At 39.3% G+C, this 14,691-nt stretch overlaps 1 protein-coding gene across 2 annotated transcripts in view; it reads right to left on the reverse strand.

Annotated features, from left to right (window-relative positions):
* The window catches only part of grm8b (glutamate receptor, metabotropic 8b), a 174,997-nt gene that overhangs the window by 121,746 nt on the left and 38,560 nt on the right, over positions 1-14,691 (reverse strand). The window lies entirely within an intron of this gene.

The raw sequence follows: 14,691 nt of genomic DNA on the forward strand, positions 1-14,691 counted from the left end.
GTCCCGCTACATTGCCGGAAAGATCTGTGCCAGGTTTTCACATTAGGGTGTTCATAGTGATCCCCCAAAGGGGTGATGTTTGTGCCCTTTCATAGTGCAGTCCGGCATCAAGAAGGAGGTGGAGACGACGATAGTAGTATAGTCAAAGCAGCAGCAGTGCTGCACAGTAGCACAGTGCTAATAGGCTGCACAGTTAGCGCTGTAGCAGTACAGTGTGTATGTGCTGCAGCAGGATGTGTTCACTAAGCGACCTCCGTTTGTTTCCGACAAGCACCGGACACTCTGTGCACAGTTAGCGATGCGGGTTTGTTTACGATAAGCAGCGGACGCTGTACACAGTTAGCGATGGCGGCCACAGTTGTTGTGCAGCTGCTGCACAGTGATTTGATGACTGTCAGACCAAGTGGGAGGTGTGTGTTAGACGTCACATGCAACATCAAATATTCCGCCTTCCGGTGTCACACCTGGTAGAGCGCGTACCATAGAGGCTATTTATGATTTGTGATTTGTGTATTTGCTATTTGTGAGCGGGCGGCCCAGGTTCAAATCCGACTCGGAGCCCTTTCCCGCATGTGTTCCCCTCTGTCTCCCCCCTTCACTCTGTCTCTCACTATCAATAAAGCCTTGAATATGGCCAAAAAAAATTCCGCCTTGCCGGGATGGCCTGTTCATGGTGGTCCCGCTTCCAACAGTCCCAAAAATTTTCCACCTCTGTGACTACCTCTGAAGGCGGAAAATTGTTGGGATTATTTGATCCCAGCATCCCGCTTCGGGCGCGTTCATAGTGCAGGCGAGACGTTACAGAGCCGTAAATAGTGCAGCATGAAACGACACTATGAAAGGGGCTGATGTAACCAAAGGAAACAAATTCAAATTCACAATTTTTTTCAGTCCATAATTTTTCACGAGTATATTAAAAGCTGAGGCTACACCAAACAAAATTTGACAATACATGCGGCAGCATTTTAAGTAAACAGATGCATTTCCTTGCATTGAACACTAGGGGGAGCATTCTGTATACAATGTTGAATTACAGACCGAAAACAAGACTGTTGTAACGAGGCATAAACATGCAAATCTAATCACAAGCAGGACTAGGGATGTGAAGAAAGTCCTTAATTTAGATACCAACCACTCTGACCTCTGACCTACGCCCTCGAGTTTCCCTTCAAAATGCACTCTGCAAAACAAATCAGTCTACATGAAAAGCAGTTTCTAGGAGAGCAGCCTGCTCAGAATGTTAATCAGAATCATGAGAACAAACACACTGTTTGATGTTGGAGATATTTCACATGATATGCATCATTTTAGACACATTTCCAGTGTGAATTTGATGAGGATTCACAATCACTTTCACTGCGGCTCTCCACATGAAATGCTCTTTTCATCTCTTTTCCTTGATTCTTAAAGTCTGATATAAATATCAGAACAAACGCACTGGTATTGTTTTCGCCTAAAAATAACTCACTGCAACATTATTCATCTGAGAGACAAAACCAGCAGACAGCCAGAAATCGATCAACTGAACTTCCTGCTGACTCTCTGAGCCCCGTCCAGCCCGACCCGTCCCGAGCCCGAGGACACCGTGTGATGTGTCCGTCCTGCTGCTGCTGGCTCTGCAGCTCAGCCAGCTGGTCCTGACGCTTCCTGGCCTCCAAAACAAATAAACCAGCAGACTGCAGGAGAAGCTCACCTGGTGTCAGCAGCCAGGAGCTGCAGCCGCCACAAACAAACACATGATGTCTCGTCTCAGCTGGCCGGTCAGCATCAAGGCTGCCCGCTGAGTCAGCAAACAAAACATCTTTCATTTGTTAAGGAACAGTCAGCACAAAAACAATATCAATAGTATATATTACTCATGTCCCGAGGCTCTTTGTAGTCCCAGAAATGTTTCGTGTTTGTTGTACAAATGTTTTGTTCAGCAATAGTTAAACATAAATTGTTGTGCTTGGATTCCCATGAGTCCATTAATAGATAAAAGACACTTTTTATAACCTTTATTGCCGTCTTTTGTTCAGCTTCCGTCAAAGTCTGTTTGCACTTTTATGCTTTATAGTCAGGCGACTTAGTATAATAAAGGGGACACTCCGGACAAAAGCACAACATTTTTTCCGCATGCTCTCCATCTCCATAAGTTTAAATTTTTGGTGGGAGCCACTTCATAAAGATTGCAGATTGCAGCCATATAAAATCTATGAGAACCAATATATCTTCCAAGCCACTTAGACGGTGCGAAGATCTTTGTCGTTGTAAATGTAATAAATAATACAAGTGAAGCTAATAAAGTTTAATTAAATGTATGTATGTTTTACATTTTTTAGAATACATGCACTGTATATGACCTATTATAATCTATGTCCGACCGCTTAGGAACTGAGTTGGAAATTACATAAATACATGGGGAAAATGAACATATCTATTTGATCAAATAATCATCTTGTGATATGATCTCAATAGCCTAAATGATTCCTTGGCCCAGAGAATGTATATTTTGACACCAAGATTGACCTTCTAAGGGGCTTGGAAGAGATATTGGTTCTCATAGACTTTAAATGGCTGCCATCTCCGATCTGCCATCTTGATGAAGTGGCTCCCACCAAAAATGGAAACCTATGGTGATAATGGATGGATGGATGGATGGATGGATGGATGGATGGATGGATGGATTATAGATAACCGCATTTTCAATGGGAAAAATATATAAACTGAATAGCCTATAGCCTATCTGAAATGAAGGGGGTTGAACCACATCCCTGCAGTCGAACCGCTCATCACCACAAATACTCATCTGCTATCTGCCGACAGATTCTGGAAGTCGGGTAGTCTGAACTAGAGATGAATCTACAATTGATAACTTATCCAAATAATTTTTTCTAATAATTGTTGAAGCGGTCACTACATCTTGACAGTATTACATAAAGCAGCTGTCAATGATGTCAATGCACTGATCAAATATGAAGAATATTCTGTTACTGTGTTGCCTATTTTTCACCTCAAATGTTTTCAGAAACATATTTTTTAGAAATTGTTTAGTTATAAAATGAATTTCAGCGGAGAGGAAAACACTGAGAGCTGCAAGAGTCTCAATCTACTTCAAATTCTGGCTGGGTTTTTGCCTTTCATAGTTTCCTGCCTTCGTCAGCGTTAACAGATTTATAAGGAAACTTGTCCTGTGTTCATAAAGAGGAGGTGAGTGCTACAGACAGTTTATATTGTTTAGAACTTTTCCTAAGTTTAGGTTGTTCGCCGGACGCTCTCCTCTCCGCCCTGGGCATTATGTAAAGTGCTCAGCTTTAAGGACAGTCCTTCAGCTCAGAAACATTTCTCCACTCGTGCTCATCAGCTCAGTGGAGTGTTAAGAGGAGCTGCTGCATTATGGATGCAGTCAGATATGGAGGTAAGTCCGTGGGTGTTTCTCGCCCTCAGACGGTGGAGAGTGGAGTGAGCTGTGTGTTTTTCATATGTAAACGGCTGTTTTACCGCCTGTTATTACTGCGTTTACAGTCTGTTTTACAGAGGAGACACTGTACATTACAGGTGTCCTAAATTAGGGATGCATTGATTCATCCAACAAGTTCTCCTACCTAAAAGACAAAAGAGGTCGTGTTTCAGTAACACAAATTACGGCACGTATATGTACGTATTGGGGCTCAGGTTTCACGGCTCGTTCTGAAAGCAGCACACACTCGCAGTTGTAGAAAAGGTGCATTTTGTGTGAATTTATGTCATAAAACCACTGACCTACGTTTAGGGCAAAAAACTTCCTGGTAAGGCATTAAAAATACGATGGAGTATTAGGGCCAAGTATAAAATAAAAAATAAAAATACAGACCCAGGGTTTTTTCCGACTTTTTTTCTCACAAATCTGCTACTTTTCTCTCAGAGATTTGCCACATTAAATCTTGTAAATCTGCAACTTTTTTCTCGCAGATTTGCCACTTTAAATCTCCTAAATCTGCAGTTTTTTTTCTTGTAGATTTGCCTCTTTTCTCTTGCAAATTTGCCACATTAAATCTCATAAATCTGCAACTTTTTTCTCACAGATTTGCCACTTTAAATCTCCTAAATCTGCAGTTTTTTTCTTGTAGACTTGCCACTTTAATCTTGTAAATTTGCAACTTTTTTCTCGAAAATAAATCTAGGCCCAGGGAAGGGTTTTTTCCAACTTTTTTCCCCTCATAAATCTGGTACTTTTTCCCCGTAGATTTGCCACTCTTTTCTCATAAATCTGCAACGTTTTTCTCACAAATTTGCCACTTTAAATCTCCTAAATCTGCTGTTTTTTTTCTTGTAGATTTGCCTCCTTAATCTCATAAATCTGCTACTTTTATCTCGCAAAAATTTGCCACTTTAAATCTCGTGAATCTGTGATTTTTTTTCTCGTAGATTAACCACTTTAATCTAGAAAATTTGTGTAAAACGCGTTCTTTCGCATACGTTTTTTTTTTTGCCAGCTAAATGCTGATTCGGGGGAGGAGCCACTGACTTGAATTGACATAATAGAATCCGTGATGCAATGGGTGGTTTGTTTTCAAATAAAAGCGAAAGAAAATTAAGATTCCTTTATTAATCCCACAATGGAGGAAATCCAACCTGTGCATTTAACCCTTCCTTTTTGACACACCAGTGAACACAACATGCAAATATCGGCCGTTCTTTGTTTTTTTGACAAATATCAGAAGCATGCCGTTTGCAGAACTTGTTTCTCTGCAGAAGCTTCATTTCCAGAAATGCAACCACATTCAGATACTGGAGGAATAATCACATTTGTTTTCCAGCACTGGAACAAATGCCTGCAAATACCGACAGTATGTTCTCCATACACCAACATGGACAGATGGAGCATCAACAACAAGGCAGCTTATGGTATATTTAGTAGCTGCAATTAGTATATTGTAGGCTATAGCAGTTAGAGTAAGAGTTTTTATGTAAAAGAAGCTTATATAACAAGTAGATTCATACACTTTTCATCTGATTTCAGCTCATTCGAAGATAGTGTAATGTATTGGAGGGCTGAATTACTCCTTTTTTTGGGGGTTCAGTTATTTGTTAATGTATTATAATGAAGAGGTCTTTATTTCCCTGGCTGATTGTTATTTAAACATCAGGATCATTCCAAATTTCACAATGAGTTCATCTCTGTTCAAGATGACTTGAATCTGAGACGGACACGTGGAAAACAACCCAAAACAGACAGTGTATATAAAATATCTTCTTATATTCTAATTCTTCAAAGGGAGAAATGTGAAAGGGACGCCACAACCAGTGGTGGAAAGTAACTAAGTACATTTACTCAAGTACTGTATTTAAGTACAATGTAGGTAATTGTACTTTACTTGAGTATTTCTACTTCTACTTGTACTCCACTACATTTAGCTGACAGCTTTAGTTACATTACGAGATTTAACATAAAAACATGATAAATTGAAAGTTATTATACATTTTTTAAAATTAAATCTTATAACAGTATATAAGGTAGTTAAAATGAGCCCTATCTTTACAAAAATTAAAACACTGCTCACAAAAATGCATCAATCAATCATGTTCTCTCCACTGAATATGAGTGGTTGCCTTCAGGAAAAATATATAGGGTGCCAAACTGCAAGTTAAATAGATACAAACTGTCCTTTGTACCTATCTCCATTAAATGATTAAATAGTGCAAGATATTGTGTGTGAGTGCATGTATGTGAGTGAGAGATTCATTAAGGATTGTGCAATAAAAACGATGGTATAAGGAAGTGCAATAGAATAATCAGTGTAAGAGAATTAATGATGTTGTTTGGGTATGTGTGCAATAGAAAGAGCGTGTGCAATATTGCAAATGAAGTGTGTGTGTGTTCTGTGCTGATATGAATTTATGCAATATGTAAACAGACTTCCTTTTGTGTGTGTTTGTGTTTTCTGCTTTGTGAAGTGCTATAAGTGTGACATTCTCGTGTTCAAAACAAATTTCTCCTAAGGGAGACAAAAAAGCAACTAACTAACTAGTACAAATAATCTAATAATATATTAAGAATATATAAGACAATCTGAGTGGGTCCATTCTGCATACGTGTACTTTTACTTTTGATACTTCAAGTACATTTTGATGCTGATACTTTTGTACTTTTACTTCAGTAAGTTTTGAATGCAGGACTTTTACTTGTAGTGGAGTAATTTCACAGTAAGAGATCTGAATACTTTTTCCAACACTGGATCTCACTCTTTATCATCTAAAGAGTGTAGGTGTTAGAGGGATGTTTGCAAATAAATAAATATATATAATAAATATAAATTACTCCCTCTATGACACTGTTAAAGGGATATTAAAATGCAATGCATTTAAAATTTAAACTTGAGCATCTAACACTTAATTTTTTTGCATTCTGGTGACATTTTATGCACCAATTGTACCTTTTTTAAATTAAATTAAAGGTGTATGGTCTGTATTTATGTCATAGTTAAAGTTCTTACACCACTGGCAACAACCAACATACAAAATACATTCCTTGATCTCCAGAATGACACATTTAACCAACAACAGACACTCAACAAAAGACCCTTTCTGAAAGAACAAACTTGTAACAGGATCCTTAACTCACAAGTTAAACCTTAAGACAATAATCTGATGTTTAGAGCCACATATTCTCCATAACCTAGGATTGTACCATTTGGGTTTAAATCGCTCATTTTTTATTCTTTTATCACCACTGAAGAAGCTGCTTCCCTCTGTTCTTCTCTCATGTCATCATGTTTCAATATCAGAATAATAAAACCGTCTTTTAATCTTTAAGACTCTCTAATAAAAATCTTTAGTGATGAGAACCTGCAGGAAACACGAGACGTTGCATTATCCTGAAGAATCTCTCAATAATTTCCACCGCTTGCACATTATCTGATTTGAGAATTAATCAGTTGATTAATTTAATGTTGAAAGTCGAGACTGTTTTGCAGTTGAAGTCAGTTTTTCTCACAGTGGGTTGAGTCGACGGGGAATAACCAACACAGACAGTCTCTTTCTGTCAGCAGCTGACAGCAGAAAGAAGCTCCAGCAGCCTTTTCTGCATTGTAAGTATTTTTTCTTTTTTTTTACATATTATTTATGTGGGCTGTCCCACTTTAACACATCCAGGCCTCAAACACTGACTGACCCACTTGCTGCTGTGAAGCCTGAAACACTCTCAGACTTAAACTCTGGTTCAGAGGAGGACAGAAGGACGCTGTGAGCTGTGTGTACGCATCATGATACCCATTTCTACTACAGAAACTACACAACTTTCAGTATTCATGATAAAGCTGCTGTTAGTTTTCATAATGTCCAGTCAGAAAAGCTGTCCTCGTCCAGAGTTTGTAGTTTTTATACAAAAAGTAATGCACTGAATTTCAGAGCTATTGGATGAAATTGTGTCTGGAGCACAGGACTATTTAATAACAATGGTAAATAATAATTTTACAGCATAGGCAATGTGTTTAACCCTTTGGAGTTTTGTGGCAATTTATGAATGTTTACCATGCCATATTGATATAATTTCTTTCAGCACAACCTCACCTACAGTCATGGAAGAAATTATTAGATCACCCTTGTTTTCTCCTTGCATTCTTGTTCATTTAATGCCTGGTAAAACTAAAGGTACATTTGTTTGGACAAATATAATGATAACAACAAAAACACCTCAGAAGAGTTTAATTCAAGAGCTGATTCTAACCATTCTTTCCATGGTTTTCTTGATTATGATTTTGGTTATTATCGGGGAAAACCATGTCTAGATATCAGCTCTTAAATTAAACTCTTACGAGGTATTTTTGTTGTTATCATTGTATTTACGGGTGCACCGATTGCAATTTTCTGGCCGATTCACCGATTTTTAAAAAGCCTGACCTGCCGATTCCGATTTTGGCCAATACCGATTTTTTTATAACTCTGAACTAACTGAACCTTCAATGTTTGAATCTTATTTTATTGAAAACAATAACACAGCCATATTTTTTCTTTAACAAATAAAGGAAATCACAATGCCTGAGGTAGTTAATAAAATACTGAACTTAAAATAAATAGCAACAATTTACAGGACAAACTAACAAAAAAACTGCAACCATAAATAAAGTGTTGTTGGTTTCATTATAGTACAACATACATACAACTAGGGATGGGCATCGATTTTCGAATATTCAAATAGTCATTAAATCAAAAATATCGAATAGTTCATCATATCTGGAAGGAAAAAAGGTTGTATTACTGCTGCCTTCCACACGGGGGCAGCGTAGCATTTGATTATACAGTGTGGCGCACTAGATGCCAAACTGTAGAAGAAGAAACAGAGTGTGGGTGCTTGTTGTAAACAAACAGAGATCGCTAAGTGAACACCTCCTGCAGCAGCAGCACATACACACAGTACTGCTACAGAGCTAACTATAGCTATCTGCCGCTAACGGCGGCTCTTCTTAACGAGCCGGCCTCCGAGGTAGATAAGATCAGTTTGACGTAAAAGAATCGGCTGATCGCCGATCCCGCAAAATTAAGGAAATCGGCACCGATCGATCGGCCGGTCAATCGATCGGTGCACCCCTAATTGTATTTGTCCAAGCAAATGTACCTTAGATAATTTTTTGGGCATTTTTCATGCTTTACAGAGGGGAAGACATGCAGCAAAGGGACCTCAGGCCAGATTCGAATCCTAGTTTGCCGCAGCAAGGACTCAGCCTTAATGGTACACGCTCTTTTCCATTTTCCAAACGGAAAAACACAAAGCAGAACAAGAACACCTCAAATCAGCAATATCGGACCACTGCAAGTGACAAAATCACATTATGGACTGGGACAACACAAAGATCATCACATCAGAAAGCAATAAACACAAAAGATTCATCAAGGAGGCAATAGAGATCAGAAGACGGGGGAATATAAACGATGAACCGGGATGAAGGAACTTACATGCTGTCACACACCTTGGACGCTCTCCTGCAAGGACCAGCGGGCGGCGGGGGGGACATGGTAAATCTGACAGAACTGACAGGTCCGTCAGGTTGACCACACCCCATAAGGAACACCACTAAAGGACACGTCTACTTTCATTCGTCGCAAAAAAGAAACCTGAGAATAATATTCAGAGTAGACAAAATGAACTTGCTAGAACAAACAGAGATCGCTAAGTGAACACCTGCTGCAGCAGCAGCACATACACACTGTACTGCTACTAACTGTTAGCCTATTAGCACATTCACACTGTACTGCTACAGAGCTAACTGTTAGCCTGTTAGCACATACACACTGTACTGCTACAGAGCTAACTGTTAGCACATACACACTGTACTGCTACAGAGCTAACTGTTAGCCTGCTAGCACATACACACTGTACTGCTACAGACCTAACTGTTAGCCTGTTAGCACATACACAATGTACTGCTACAGAGCTAACTGTTAGCCTATTAGCACATACACAATGTACTGCTAAAGAGCTAACTGTTAGCCTGTTAGCACATACACAATGTACTGCTAAAGAGCTAACTGTTAGCCTGTTAGCACATACACACTGTACTGCTACAGAGCTAACTGTTGGCCAATTTGCAGACTGGATACTAAGGGGTTAACATCCCCTCCGGCTCTGCAGCTGGGAGAGACTGCTGCAGGAGGACTGTGCCGCTTCGTGCAGTTGTTGTCGTCCATACGTGTTTGATATCAGTTCAGTTCAGTTTGACTGAATACTTTGTTGGTCAGTCTGTGGGTTTGACTCTCATTGTGGAGAAATAAAAGACTCAAGTGAGATGAATAGACTGAGAATTTTCTCTTATTTGACACAAAAGTTCTAAATTGAATTAAAAAAAATCGCAATTCTTACCATATCGCAAAATGCTTAAAATCTCAATAATGTTTTATCGTGGCTCGAGTATCGGGATAAAATCTTATATCTACAGATTCACAACTCTAGTAAATTACGTAATACAAATGGTGTCAAAGTCAGTGTGGGTGTTTGAGGCTGAGGGTCGTGACAAAACAATTGGGATGTGAATTTGTTAGCGTTCCTGTTGGTGAGGACCGTAGTTTGAATGTTTCTCTATCACACCAAAAACAATATTAAATCAAGAGCCCAAGTTTTTTTCCTCTCAATGTCACCTCTCTGTACTCTCACTCAGCTTTAATTAGGACGCTACATTTAAATTTTGACTCCAGAGTTGCGAACGGCGTAGAAACATAACATCATTCTTAGAACGGCAGATTAACATAATTCTTTCAACTTTTCTGGTATTGATTTATGTTCCTGGTTGCACAGACTGATCACAGCTGTGGTGGGGGAGCGAGCAGATAAAGTATGAGTCCTGCAGAGAGGAAGGATTACAGCTCAGCTGAGTCAGCACCGAGGAACAAACAGGATTTAAAGTGATGAAACAAACACTGAAGTTTTGCAGAGAATAATCAGCTTCGGTGTCTGTGTGAAGAAGAATCACTTCACAGCTGTGAATTCCAGTGGTGGAATGAAACAAAGTAAATTTGGATTTTAAAATAAATACAGCCTTGAGTATTGTGTTGGTATTCAACTAAACAAGATTGTTTTCATTAAGAACGGTTGATCAGGACGTAAATAATTAACTATTTGAATAAGTGATTAGGGAAGAGACGGGAAATGTGAAATCCCTGATTTAAAGTATTGGAGTTACAACCACAATTTTTAAAAAAATGAACAAAACAGAATGTGATAATGTGCCGCTGCTTTTAGACATATATTTGATTAAAAACTGTAAAAAGACAATATATTTCATGTTTTTACTTTATCACCACACGTTTAAAATATTATCAGACGATTTAATGGGCGAGTAGGGGTTGTCATCAGCAAATTCAATGGCCGCTTGAAAACAAACCAGGTTACATTTATTTAAAAAGCTGCATTTTCCTTAAGAATTCAGACTAAAGTAAGTAGAGGTGGGGGGAAAAATCAATACAGCATAGTATGGCGATATTTTGCCTGTCAATATTATATTGATTCATGGCCGACAAGTATCAATAATAAGCGTTCCGAAGGCCGTCAGTATATTCACCGTGTTTGTTTTTTTCTTTTCTTTTCAGAGGCCGTAGTGGGCTCAATTTTAGGAATATACTGGAGATACTGGTATCATTTTAAACTAGAAGTTTTAAGGAATCTATAGGCGGGTTATCGTGTCGGGAAAATGCTGACAATACTGAAGGCCCAACGGCCGTCTGTACCAGGCGGCAATCTCCGTGTCTGAGCATTGAGGCAAACCAGGAAGTACCTTAAGCCACATTTTACCAAAAACTCCAGCAGGGGGCGCTGACGGTGGCTGCAAAAAAAGTCTGTCCATTCATTTCAGTGCAAAATGAGAAAACTTCTCACTTGATTAAGGACAACAATATGATCTCAATCACTAGTAAAAAATCTTCTTCAAGACAATTTGATGTCAATAGTTCTAATAATGGCCCCATTTAGAAGAAAATAGAAGATAAAGAATCATATCATTTTGGGCGTGGCTACCTTTGATTGACAGGTGGCTTAGAAGGCGAGCCGTCATCAGGAGAGAAGCAGAACAATGTGTATCCACGGCAACGTGTCAATAAAGTTATATATAACGTAATATAGATATAAAAAAAATGAAGTTTACAGGTTTGGTCTCATAACTTTGACCCTTTCACACTGTATTTTCACTTAATGACAGTTTATTTAAACGTTTTGTTCATTAAAAATGTCTTGTTCAGCGTTTGGTTGGACTAACAGACACTCCAAGGAGTCGCTGTTCAGTTTTCTGAGGTAAGTAACATACATTTTGGTTTTTGCCAAAACTGACATCCCAGTTAATGCTACAGATAATGCTAACATGAATTAGCAGTGACTTCTCTCGGTCAGGTTGAGGTGTAGAGAGGCTTGTAGTCAGTGATCAGATCCCTCTCGCACCTCCACAGTCCAAATATGGTCTGCTCCCCCCCCATATCGGAAACTAGATGGCAACACAAGATGTCGACGAGTGTAACGCTGAATTCGATGCTTCCAACGGGCCACAAACCAATGGGTGACGTCACGGTGACTACGTCCATTATTTATATACAGTCTAGGGTCGGAACACTAAATATCGATACTTGGCAGCAATGAATCGATATAATATTGCCACGAAAAACATCGCAATACTATGCTGTATCAATTTTCCCCCCACCTCTAACGTTAATATAGCTGCCCATCCAATCGGCTGATAATGACCTACTGGCCTACCAGCAGGTGGAGTTGATCCCTTCTCGCCCATGGGCTGATAACCCATTCAATTCAACTGGGTGTTATCACCTTAATGGATTTTGTAAATATAAATTAATTCAGAATTTGATGCCAGCAACAAATTTCCAAAAAGGTTGAGACAGGTGCAACAAAAGACGGAAAGAAAGTTGGGTCTGGTCAAAACAATTAATGGAGAAAATAATCAGCAGATTAACCCATAATGAAAATCATGAATTACTTCAAAATGGGCTCCAATTAACTACAAAGCACAATGCATGAGTAAAATATTAGAATATATAACAGCGTAGTATAGTAACAGACAAAGGGGACATTTTTCTGCATTCTCAATGTGGTGTTTACTTGTATTTGTCCGGGATTTTCACAGTGTGGTATTAGCACTTTTAATTAAGGAAAGGTTGTGAATACTTCCTCCATCAGAGAGTGAGACGGTTTACCAGAGAGACAGGTGTGAAGCCACAGGTTTCTGATTCCATTGTTTCTTTGTCAGAACAACCTTCAGCAGGTCTAATTGAAAACATGCTGCGGCTCAAACACATTAGCATATGAAAGGCTGAGCTCTCAGTCGTGAGGTGAAAACATCATGAAAACAAAGTTTAACCGTTTCATCACACAGATCCTGTTCCACCCTAAATGAGATGTTGTTGGTTTTCCTATCAGTTCAACCTCGACACGAGCCGGGAATGTTTACAACATTAATCTTCACGGCTGATGCTCATTAGCTCCAGCGTTAGTTTCACCCCGACAATTTTAATTTATGACTATGCGAAGCAGCTGCCTGCTCATTCTCTCCTCCTCTGCTTTAAATCTCTCCATCCCGCTGATGGAAACGTCTCCCTGTCAGGTCGGATCGTTTCTCTGCTGTCATGATTATACGGAGCTGCTCGATGTGCTTTTACTAAATCTGGACTTTTCTTCCTTTAGGGGAAACATGAGAAGTTTAAAAAAACGTCCTCTATGAAGACAATTTCTGTGTAAAGGAGGATCACACGTCATTTACTGTAAAGTCAAACCCTGAATAGTTTCTCAGCTACAGAAGAAAACAGACTTACGAGCTGTGTTTCGATTCAAGTTGATTGGGATTTTGAAGTACAATTTTGAAATGTTGCATTAAATGAATTGGGACGTTTCTATCAGTGGTTTAGAGCAAATAAACAAAGCTGCAGTAATGCACTTTGGTCAGAAGATGGCAGTATGATCCCCAGAGGCCCCACAGTACGATTTTATACCAATACTTGAGTAATGATACGATATTATCACGATTTTGAGTATAGAGATACAATATATTGAGATTTAACTTTTTACTGCATTTTGTGGCCACAAAATATAATTCAGTCAAAAATTGTTTTGTCATATAAGAGACAATTCTCAGTCTATTAATCTCAGAAAGTATTCCGTCAAACTGAACTGAACTAATATTAAACATGTATGGACGACAACAACTGCAGCATTTTCTCAAACTTTCCTCAACTTTAAGCTTCACTGCTCTGAATTTCTTTGAATTAAACATTAAAAAAAGTCTTGAACGTTGCAGCGTTATTTTGACAACTTCCCGACACAATATTCTGACAGACACATGTGCCTATAGATATCATATTGCCACGCAAAATATTGCAATACTATGCTGTATTGATTTTTTTCCCCCACCTCTAGTGATGTATAGCTGTAGGGTAATCAGTCAGTAAAAAGGACAAGAAGAAGAGAGAAAACAACAATAAGAAAAGAGGTTGCTAATCAGGAGACTTTGGCCACCCACGAGAGAAAATGGAGAGAAATCTTCAGGAATTAGATTCAATGTGGCAACTTCTAAATGTTCTTTCATGTCAGAGGAAACAGCTGACCAGTCATGTGAGTTAAATGTTCGCTACGTCAGATCCATCCATCCATCCATCCATCCATCCATCCATTCTCGTCCGCTTATCCGAGACCGGGTCGCGGGGGCAGCAGGCTAAGCAGGCCATTCCAGGCGCCCCTCTCCCCAGCCACAACGTCCAGCTCCTCCTGGGGGACCCCCGAGTATGCGGACACAGCTCTCACTTTGGTTATATACGGACCGGATAGCCTTGTAGCAACGAGCCCGGTACCCCATATTCCCGCAGTACCCCCCACAAGACTCCTCAAAGGGACATGGTCGTAAGCCTTCTCCAAGTCCACAAAACACATGTAGACTGGATGAGCAAACTCCCATGACCCCTCCAGGAGTCTCGCAAGGGTAAAGATCTGGTCCGTTGTTCCACGGCCAGGACGGAAGCCACATTGTTCCTCCTGAATCTGAGGTTCGTCAGATCTTATTTGGAAAAAGTGTTTCCATCTCTTGTTTAGCTCATAAAGACAAAAAAAAGCATTTCTCATGCAAATCTTCAAAATGTGCAGAGAAATTTGTTGATGGAAACCAGGAAAGACTTGAGTTGCAACTATAGATTATTCTGCCAATTATACCGTTGATTAATTCAAGTAATCAACTGAAGAATAATCATATA

This window comes from Centropristis striata, chromosome 6, assembly GCF_030273125.1.
Source record: "Centropristis striata isolate RG_2023a ecotype Rhode Island chromosome 6, C.striata_1.0, whole genome shotgun sequence".
NCBI lineage: Eukaryota > Metazoa > Chordata > Actinopteri > Perciformes > Serranidae > Centropristis > Centropristis striata.